The sequence below is a fragment of the Phascolarctos cinereus genome, unplaced genomic scaffold (genome assembly GCF_003287225.1).
Source record: "Phascolarctos cinereus isolate Bilbo 61053 unplaced genomic scaffold, phaCin_HiC Scaffold_3;HRSCAF=262, whole genome shotgun sequence".
In the NCBI taxonomy this organism is placed as follows: Eukaryota; Metazoa; Chordata; class Mammalia; order Diprotodontia; family Phascolarctidae; genus Phascolarctos; species Phascolarctos cinereus.
The window spans coordinates 232,040,864-232,050,322 of record NW_027555736.1 but is presented as its reverse complement, the minus strand read 5'-3'; positions in this window follow the sequence as shown (position 1 = coordinate 232,050,322).

Sequence of the window (9,459 nt, the reverse complement as noted above, 5' to 3'; positions counted from 1 at the left end):
AGTCACTTAGGGCAGTGACCAAGGCTGGTGAAATGTGAATTTTTCAGTTTGGTAGGAGACTTGAAAGGCTTTGAGGTCTATCCCTAGGGAAACCATTACCAACAGTGACGGAGTTAGAAAGTGAGCAATATGAGGAAAAAAATGAAGTTACCCAAGATCTCAGAAAGAAAAAAAAACCTCATTTCCACAAATAAGAATTATAAACACTGAATTTATGATCTGTACAGCAGAAATAACACAGAAAATGAATCCAAAGAAACAAAAGAGAGAGTAACTGTGATTACAAAGAAACTGAAGCAAAGAACAATCTGGAAGAAGAAAAGCAAAATTCAGTAACATTAAAAGAAGACATAACCTACCTAGAAAAAAAATCATACTGATCCAAAAGACAGGATATACAGAGAAAACTTAGGCATTATAAATCTTTCAGAACAACATGACAAGTCAAACAACGTGAGCACCAAGAAATAATTAAAACTGACTAGACCTATAAACACAGTAAACAAAGTGCCAATTGAAAGAATCCATTGATCACCTCTTAAAACAAAACTAAAAAACAAAACTCCTCCGCAAACTCCAAGACAGAGTAGTTGATTTTAATAATTCCAGTGACAAATAGCAAATTCTGCAAGCTAAGGGAAGAAAGACCTTCAAAAATTAAGGAAAAGGAATTGGAATAACACAAGACTATTCAGTACTCACCAGAAACTGGAGGAGCAGAAGGAATAATGTGTTCTGAAGGCAAAGGTGCAACTCAAAGTGACATACCCTGCAAATCTGAGCCTAACCATTAATTTTTTAATATACCCAAACTTTGGTTAAAAAACAAGAGGTATTTATAGTATTCCTAGAAAGAAAACCATATGGGAACAAATTATTTCTTTTTCAAACATCCTAGACAGCAGAAATACATGAAAAATAAATTCAGCAACCAGGATCAACAACAAAATAACAATAGAAAGACCATTAAGAGATTTCTTTCTAAAAGTACACAAGGGGACAAAGGTGAAAACAGAAGTCAAAGAGAAGTGATAGTGATGAAATAGTCCTAAAACATAATAGACTCAACCTCCCAACACCCTACTTACAGATAAATCAGGGTTTTTTGAGAGGCACATAATGGAAGGGTGCACAGAAGAGGAGAAGGGAGGAAGATGTACTCTTCAAGTCAAAGGTTAACAACACATCATATAGGAAAATGGATGAAGAGGTGGAGGGAGGGATTTAAACAGGGAGTAGGAAAGGGTGAAATCTTGTTTTGGAGACTAAGCCAGTGATGAACCCTCTCATGGTGGAAGAGGGACGTTCTGTAAAGGGAAATGAGGTGTTGTGGGCCATGTGTTTGACACTTCTGGCATAGAGAACAAACTAATATCAACATTTTACTTATATGCCATAAATGCCTTAGTATCTAAATTTTTTAAAAAATTAACTGAACTTAAAAAAGACATAGATACGAATATGAAAAAGGCAGGAGATTTCAATATCCCCTCTTTCAGTTTTGGACAAATCTATCAGAAAGATAAATGAATGGGGAAAATATAGAATTGAACAAATTGCTGGAGAAACTATAACTAAAAGTCTTATGGCATCATCAAAATGAAAGTCAAAAGAATCTATTTATTTCTTAGTATCGCGTGAAAGTTTTATCAAAAAATGACTGTGTATTAGGAGACAGAAAAATGGCAAACAAATACAAAAAGGTAGAAGTAGTAAACACCTCCTTTAAAATCCATAATGCAATAAAAATAGCAATCAGTTCTGGAAGTGCAAACAAAAGAAGGCACAAAGCCAAATGGAGACTTAACAATGAAATACTAAGTAATAGGCGGGTCAAAAACAAAACATAGAAACAATTAATTATGTGAAAGAAAATGAAATGACATACTAAAACAAAAGAAAACTAAACAAGATATCAAAATTTCTGGGATGTAGCTAAAACCATCTTGAGAAGAAGAAGTATATCTCTGCAAACATATGGTAGTAAAATAGAAAGAGAGAGGATTAATGAACTGAATATACATTTTTATAAATTAGAAAGCCATCTAATAAAGAAATCTAAAATAAGCATAAAAGAGGGGATTAAAAACTAAAAGAGAAATAAACTCAAAATAAAAAATGGGAATAGGAATGACAAATCAAAGTCAGTTTTTTGAAAAGACTAATAAAATTGATAAACCAATATGATTAAAAAAGAAGGAACAAAGCAACAAAATGAGCAAAGTGAAATCATGACAAAACCAGAAGAAATACAAAGAATTAATAGACTCTACTATGCACAGTTTTATGCTAACAAAACTGAGAATACAATTCTCAGAAACAGAGGAATACCTTCAAAATATGAAATACTCAAGTTAATAGAAGTATAAAAAGAGATATTAAATAACCTAGTCTCATAAAAAGAAACAGAACTAGCTGTGAAAGAACTACAAAAGGAGGGAGGAAGGTGCTGATGAATTCACAGAATTCTATCAAGTTTTTAAAAACCAATTGGTACTAATACTACACACATTATTCTCAAAAATTAAGAAAGCATTCTACCAGACTCTTTTGGAGACAAATATAGTACTAAAACTTAAAACTGAGGGTAAAGTACAGAAGGAAGACTATAGACCCATATCATTAATGAATATCAATTCAAAACTTTTAAATAAAATCCAGTCTGTTTTATTCAGGCTGGGCCAAACTCCCTTCCCCTTTCTCAGGTCTCCCAAGCATCCATGTGGGTTAGCAACAGGCAGAATGAACTGAGCATACTCAAAACACTAACCCCCTATTAGTCAATTACCCTCCTTGCCCACATGATTTAAGTTGATCTTGCTTTTAGCCCTGTGAGGTAAGCAGGGTAAGTGTTATTATATCCACTTACAGGTATAGGAACCGAGACTCAGAGAGGCTGTGATTTGCTCATGGTCACAAAACACCTTGCAGAGCAGGGTTTCTTAACTTTTTTGTGTCATGGATCCCTTTGGCATTCTGGTGAAACCTATGGACCCCTTCTCAGAATAATATATTTTTAAAAAAATTTATAATTAAAGAAAATGCTAATTTTAGTTAAAATGAAGGTAATAATTTTTCCTATCAAGTTCACAGATCCCCTGAAATCTTTCCACAACCATTGATCCCAAGTTAAGAACTGCTGATGTAAATACAGTGGTATAGTGGAAAGAAAAGTAGGCGGGATGATTGTTCAGCTCTCTGATAAAAAGAAAGGGAGTGACTGGATATTTGTGTGAACTGAGGAGTGTCCCTAGAGGTTTACTGCAATTGGATACCCAATGCACAATAACTCTTGGCTTCCACTATCACCATCCCAACTATATTGTAAGATCTTTAAGGGAAAGGACCGTGTCTTATACCTTATCCGTCTCCCCAGCTATAAATAGGAAGTGCTCAAAATACTTGCTGGTTGATTTCCCCCCCTAATTTTTCAGTTTTATCTTATAACTGCTCCTTGCACCCTTTAATGCTCACTTTTACCTAGTACAATTCTTGTTCTCCTCTTCTCAGGAATTCACACCCTTTGGGCATTGGCTGTCTTCCCTGCCCTGTCTCTCAGCACACACTTTACCATTCTCTCCAGAGCCTTCTGGCTGACCTACTCTCAGATTGGCTGCATGCCCAGGTTGGTGGAAAGGAACCAATTAGATCCTGGGGAAAAGAATGGATAAGATCTGAGCAAATAGATGAGCTAGCTCATAGCCTATTGAATAAAAGACTCCTCTGCAGTTAGAAAGTACTCAGAATCCTCGGTAGCCCCCGCTGAAAGAATGCTGTCTTCTTCCCTGGGTGTTCCATCTTGACTGTAATGATAGGAAGAACTCCAGAGTCACACTATTAGACAAGAGCCTAGTTAGCTTAGTCTTGGGACAGCTTTAGCCTTAGCAGCGGCCATCATGTCTCGTAAGCTGACCAGCTTAGACTGATTTCCCAGAGGATTATCATTGTACACTGATAAATACTCTAAAAAGTGAAGCTCTCCACCAGCAATCTCCACTCTCAGGAACCTAAGGCTAGGACACAACTCTGCATGAAATGACATCATAGCAGTAGAACTACTTGGCATCCATAATCCCACAGAATCTACAGGAATTGTGGCTACAGCATCCTGCAAAGCCTGCATTCTTTAAATTACCTTTCTAATAAACTAGGACAAGGTGGAAGGAAGGGTCCAGTCCTGGTAAGCAGCTCACTAGCACTGAGCACATTCCTCATGCTGGTTGGACCTAACCTAATTGTTTCTAGACAACGGAGTAACTAATGGGCAGTGTGGGTCCAGTCACATCAAATGTAAACTTCTATCTAGATTATTGTGCCTCTGTGCTCTTACCTCATCTCATCTTTAGCTGGGAGAGAAAGTTCCCCTCAATATCAAGCTTAGCTTTCTCTTGAGCTCCAGACCATCTCCCCTGGGAAGCTATCTCAGTTCCCACCTATGTAAACCTTGAACAGCTGCCTATTGGAGGAGTTACCAAATCACCTTGGTCCAAGCTGTGATGATCCAAAGGGGTTCTAGAGGGGAGTTTCAATGAAAATTCTATGCACAGGATTCTATTGTTCAGATGAACAAATTCATGTGTAACATCATATTCCTTATGTATACACCAGACACATACAAAGTAGATAAAAGGTAACTTCAGAGGACAAAGTATCAGCCTTTAGAAGGAATGGGAACTTTCTCTTGCGGAAAGAGACCTTTGAGCTGAATCACAAAGGAGGCCAGACATTCCATGAGATGGACATGTGGAGGGAAAGCATTCCAGGCATGAGGCCAGACAGTGTAAAAACATGGAGACAGGAGGTAGAGTGTGGTATGTGAGGAATTGCAAATAGCCCAGTATGGCTCACTGTAGACTGGAAGGGAGTAATGTATAAGAAGATTCAAAATGAAGATTGGAACCAGCTTGTGAAGCATTTTAAATGTCAATTAGAGGGGTTCATATCTGATCCTAAAGGTAATAAAGAGCTACTGGTGGGTAGGTGTGACATGATTAGACCTGAGGTTTAGGAAAATCACTCTGGCAACTACGTGGAAGGTGGATTGTAGGGGGGGAGGGGAGGGCAGAAGATGTGGGGCAGGGAGAATAATTAGGAGGTCATTGCAATAGTTTAAGTAAGAGGTGATGACGTCTGAAATAGGGCGGTAGCTGTGTGATTAGGCCAGCTAGATAGAGTGGTGGGTCTGGAGTCAGGAGGACCTGAGTTCAATTCTGGCCTCAGACACTTATTAGCTGTGTGACCCTGGGCAAGCCACTTCACCCTGTTTGCCTCAGTTTCCTCAGTTTCTGTAAAATGAGCTGGAGAAAGAAATGGCAAACCACTCTAGTATCTTTGCCAAGAAAACCTCAAATGGAGTCATGAAGAGCTGGCCGTGACTGAACAACAACAAATTCATTCAATCCCTGGGAACTGATGAGATCATCAAGTGAGATAGGGTAGAGGGGAAAAAAGAAGGTCCAGGAGAAAGCCTTAGAAGATACCTACACTTAGTGGAAATGACACAGGTAAAGATGCAGCTAAGGAGATCTAAAAGAAGTAATACAATGGGTAAGAGGAGAACCAAAAGAGATTGGTGTCACAAAAACCCAGATCAAAGAGCATATACAAGAGGAGAAGGCGGTCATTAATGAGGAATGAGAAAAGCAATTAGATAGTCAAGGAAATGGAGATGTCAAAATGTAGATGAGTTTTTCAAGGAGTTTAACTAAGAAGGGGCAGAAAGATATAGTGTGATAGTTGGGAATCAAGTGAGGTTTTTTTAATTAATTCATTTTTAACTTTCTTTTTAAAAATTTTTTTGAGTTCCAAATTCTCTGCTTTACTCCCTCCCTTCCCCCTCCCATTGAGAAGGCAAGCAATATGTATCAATTATACATGTGAAGTCATGCAAAACATTTCTATATTATAAATAAATAAACAAATAAGTGAACAAAGAAACAAATAAATAAATAAAAATAAAGCCAAAAATCAAATAAATAAAAAGAAAGAAACACGAAGAAAGTTTTAAAAAAATGCTTCAGTTGGCACTGAAGAGTTTATCAGTTCTGTTTCTGGAGGTGGGTAGCATTTTTTTTTCATTGTGAGTCCTTTGGAGTTGTCTTGGATCATTGTATTGATCAGAGTAGCTAAGTCTTTTACATCTGATCATCCTTACAATATTGATGTTACTATGTACTATGTTCTCCTGGTTCTACTCATTTCTCATTGCATCAGTCTTCCCAAGTTTACCTGAGACCATTCTGTTCATCATTTCTTGTAGCACAACAGTATTCCATCTCAATTACATACCATAACTTGTCCAGGCATATCCCCAGTTGATAGGCACCCCAAATGAACTTTTTTTTTTGGTGAATGAGGGAGATATGAATGTGCTTGTAGGCAGAGGGAGTGGAAAATGAACAATCTGCTAGAGAAGACAGTGGGGATGGGATCAAGGGCAGATATAAAGAGGTTTGCCTTGGCAAGAAGAAGAACTATTACTTCTACTTCATTAGAGACTGGAATAAAGGAGGAGATAGTGGGGGATGATGGCAGAGGGAAGCAAGATGAGTAAAAGGGGAGAAAAGGGAACCATAGGCAAGTGGCCTCATTTTTTTGAAGTATGTGACAAGGCCTTCAGCTGAGGGGTGGGGAGGGATGTTCTGGGAAGCTTAATAAGAGAAGAGAAGATGTAGGTCATCCATTAGGTTGAATGGGATCCAGAGACTCAATTTGGAGGAGTAAAAGGATTGCCTTGTAGCAGCAAAATCCCTGTTGAGATTCAATAATAAATTTGCAGCAGCCTTGTCAGCATGTTTCTTTTTTTAAAATTTTCTCCAGCTCCATTCAAGACTATATGTGTAGGAGCAAGGGGGAATCTGGTAGGGATAACTTATAGTTGGGATTTGGTAAGGCATGGGAAGGGATAGGACAAGAGAGCAAGGAATTCTAGGGTAAGGGGTAGTATAGAACTGAACTGGTTCACTAAGGGGTGAAGGTTAGGGAGGGAGAAGAGTGTCACCAGTGCAGGAGTGGTGGCCTAGGAAAGTACTGAGAGGTGGAGGGACTGGAGATCACAATGAGGAAGAAGAATAAATTCAGGAGGGGCAAATCATAGAGATGAAATGATAAAGGATTATGGGAGTAGAAAAAGAAATTTTAGAGACTTTGAACATGGCTATGGAATGCAAGATCAAGGATATGACGATCACTGTATATCGTTAAGGGGGAGTCAAGGAGTAGGTCGTAGGAACTGAGCAGATTGAAGAACTGGGGAGTTAGAATATTAGAGGAAATAGCAAAATGTATGTTGAAGTCCCCTAATGAGGACAGGATTTGGGGGGCGGGTGGAGACTCCAGTAATTGAGAAAGGAGATCAAATGTCCTGGGAGATCAGTAGATGTTGGTCACCAAGATCTTGATTGGGTAAGAGTTGTATAAAGTGACCCTCAGAGGAGGAGAGGTTCCTGGGTGATGGTGGTAAAAGGAAAGTCTAAAAGTGACAATGGAGAGAGGGCAAAGAGACTTCCTATTCTCCTCTGGGATCAGTGAGTTGGAGCTGGTATGTAACAAGTTGCAATTAGTACTGAAAAGTACTGAAACTATTACTGACCCTGCATCCTTGATCATCTAAAGACAGGCAAGTCTCAGTGAGTGACAGAACATGGAAAGAATCTGAGAGAAAGAAGAACAAAATGAAAGGATGCTAGTGAATTATAGAGTTTCCAAAGGCACCATTGAATAGATGGGCAAATCTGGAATGGGACATGAGCAAGGGACAGTTAGAATTGAGATGAAGGAGAATCAAGGAGTAGACAGCAGGGACTGAGAGCAAGAGAGCTTTTTTTTAGCAGTCAGGATTTTAATTGCACTGGGATGGAGAGAGTGAGAAGTGAGTCTGTTAACTATTAGGGAATGAGTCAGGCAGTATCAATGGGTGGAAGGAGCTCTGCTAAAGAAAGCAGGTGATTTGAAGACTCAGAGTTACTGTCTAATTCTCAGCATAGCTCCCAACTGGCTGCAGCAGCAGCAGCCTGGAGTATTTTGTCCCTGGGCATTGTGAAATCTGTCTCACGGTAGGCAGTGTTGCTAAAAAACCAGTCCCTGCTCACTTGGACGTTTGCATATCTCTCAGCTTAGGTCTCCAGTGGAGTGCCCCAGAGATGTATTCTTGGCCTTTTGCTATTTAACATTTTTATCAGTGACTTGGATAAATACATAAATGACATGTTTAACAACTTTGCAGGTGACATAAAACACATTGAATGACAGAGTCAGGATGTACTAAAAACTTCTAGTACTAGACTGGTGGGTAGAATCTAATATTAATGAAATTTAACAGAGATGAATATAAAATTGGAGCAGCTAGGTGGTACAATGGGTAGAGTGCCAGGCCCAGAGTCAGGAAGACTCATCTTCCAGAGTTCAAATCTGGCCTCAGACACTTAACAGCTAGGCAATCCTGGGCAAGTCACTTAACCCTGTTTGCCTGTTTCTTCATCTATAAAGTGAGCTGGAGAAATAAATGGCAAACTACTCCAGCATCTTTGCCAAGAAAACCCCAAATGGGGTCATGAAGAATTGGACATGATTGAAATGATTAAACAACAACAAACATAATATCTTATATTTAGGTTCAAAATATCAATTTCATGAATACAAGATGGGTGATTCATGGCTAGACAGCATTTGAAAAAGATCTTGAGATTTTGGTAGGTTGTAAGCTTAATATAAGTCAATACAGTGATTTGGCTATGAAGAAAAGTAATACAATCTTAGGGCTACGTTCAGAGAAGCATAATGTCTGGAACTAGGGAGGTGATAGCTTCTGATCATACCAGATCCATGTTTAGCTATAGATTTTGCATTTCATTAAGGATATTGATAAACTGGAGAATGTCTAGAGGACAGCATCCAGGACCTTGAGATCATTCTATATGAAACTTGGTTGTTTTGCTGGCAGAAAAGACTTAGTAAGACACAAGAGCTCTCTTCTAGTATTTGAATGACTATCACAAGTCAGACTTCTATTGCTTGGCATCAAAGGGCAAAGCTAGAAGATATGGTAACATAAACTGATATAGTACCAGTGGGCACCCTTCCAAGTCACAGGCTAGATTCCTTGAGGAAATGACTACCCCAGGTTTGAGGTACTTTGTGGATTGATGGTAGCTGAAAGCATAGTTCTTGAGTCCCCACTAATGTGGGGACTGAGGACACGGTTGATTCAAAGAAAAGTCATTTAATGAAAGAGCACAGTGACATCCCTGAGAGCAGCATTACACCCCCTCCTCCTAGACCACCAGATCTACTTCCAACCCAGCCCTCACAGCCATCATCTAGGGAAGCAACTACTGTGGAGAAGGAGCCAGCCACCTCTACCATCTGCCAACCAACTGCCACATATATGGCATATATAGACAGTATAATTCAATCTAGCTGAAACAGCAAGGCACCCTGAGGGAGAGGCAGGAGGCAGTA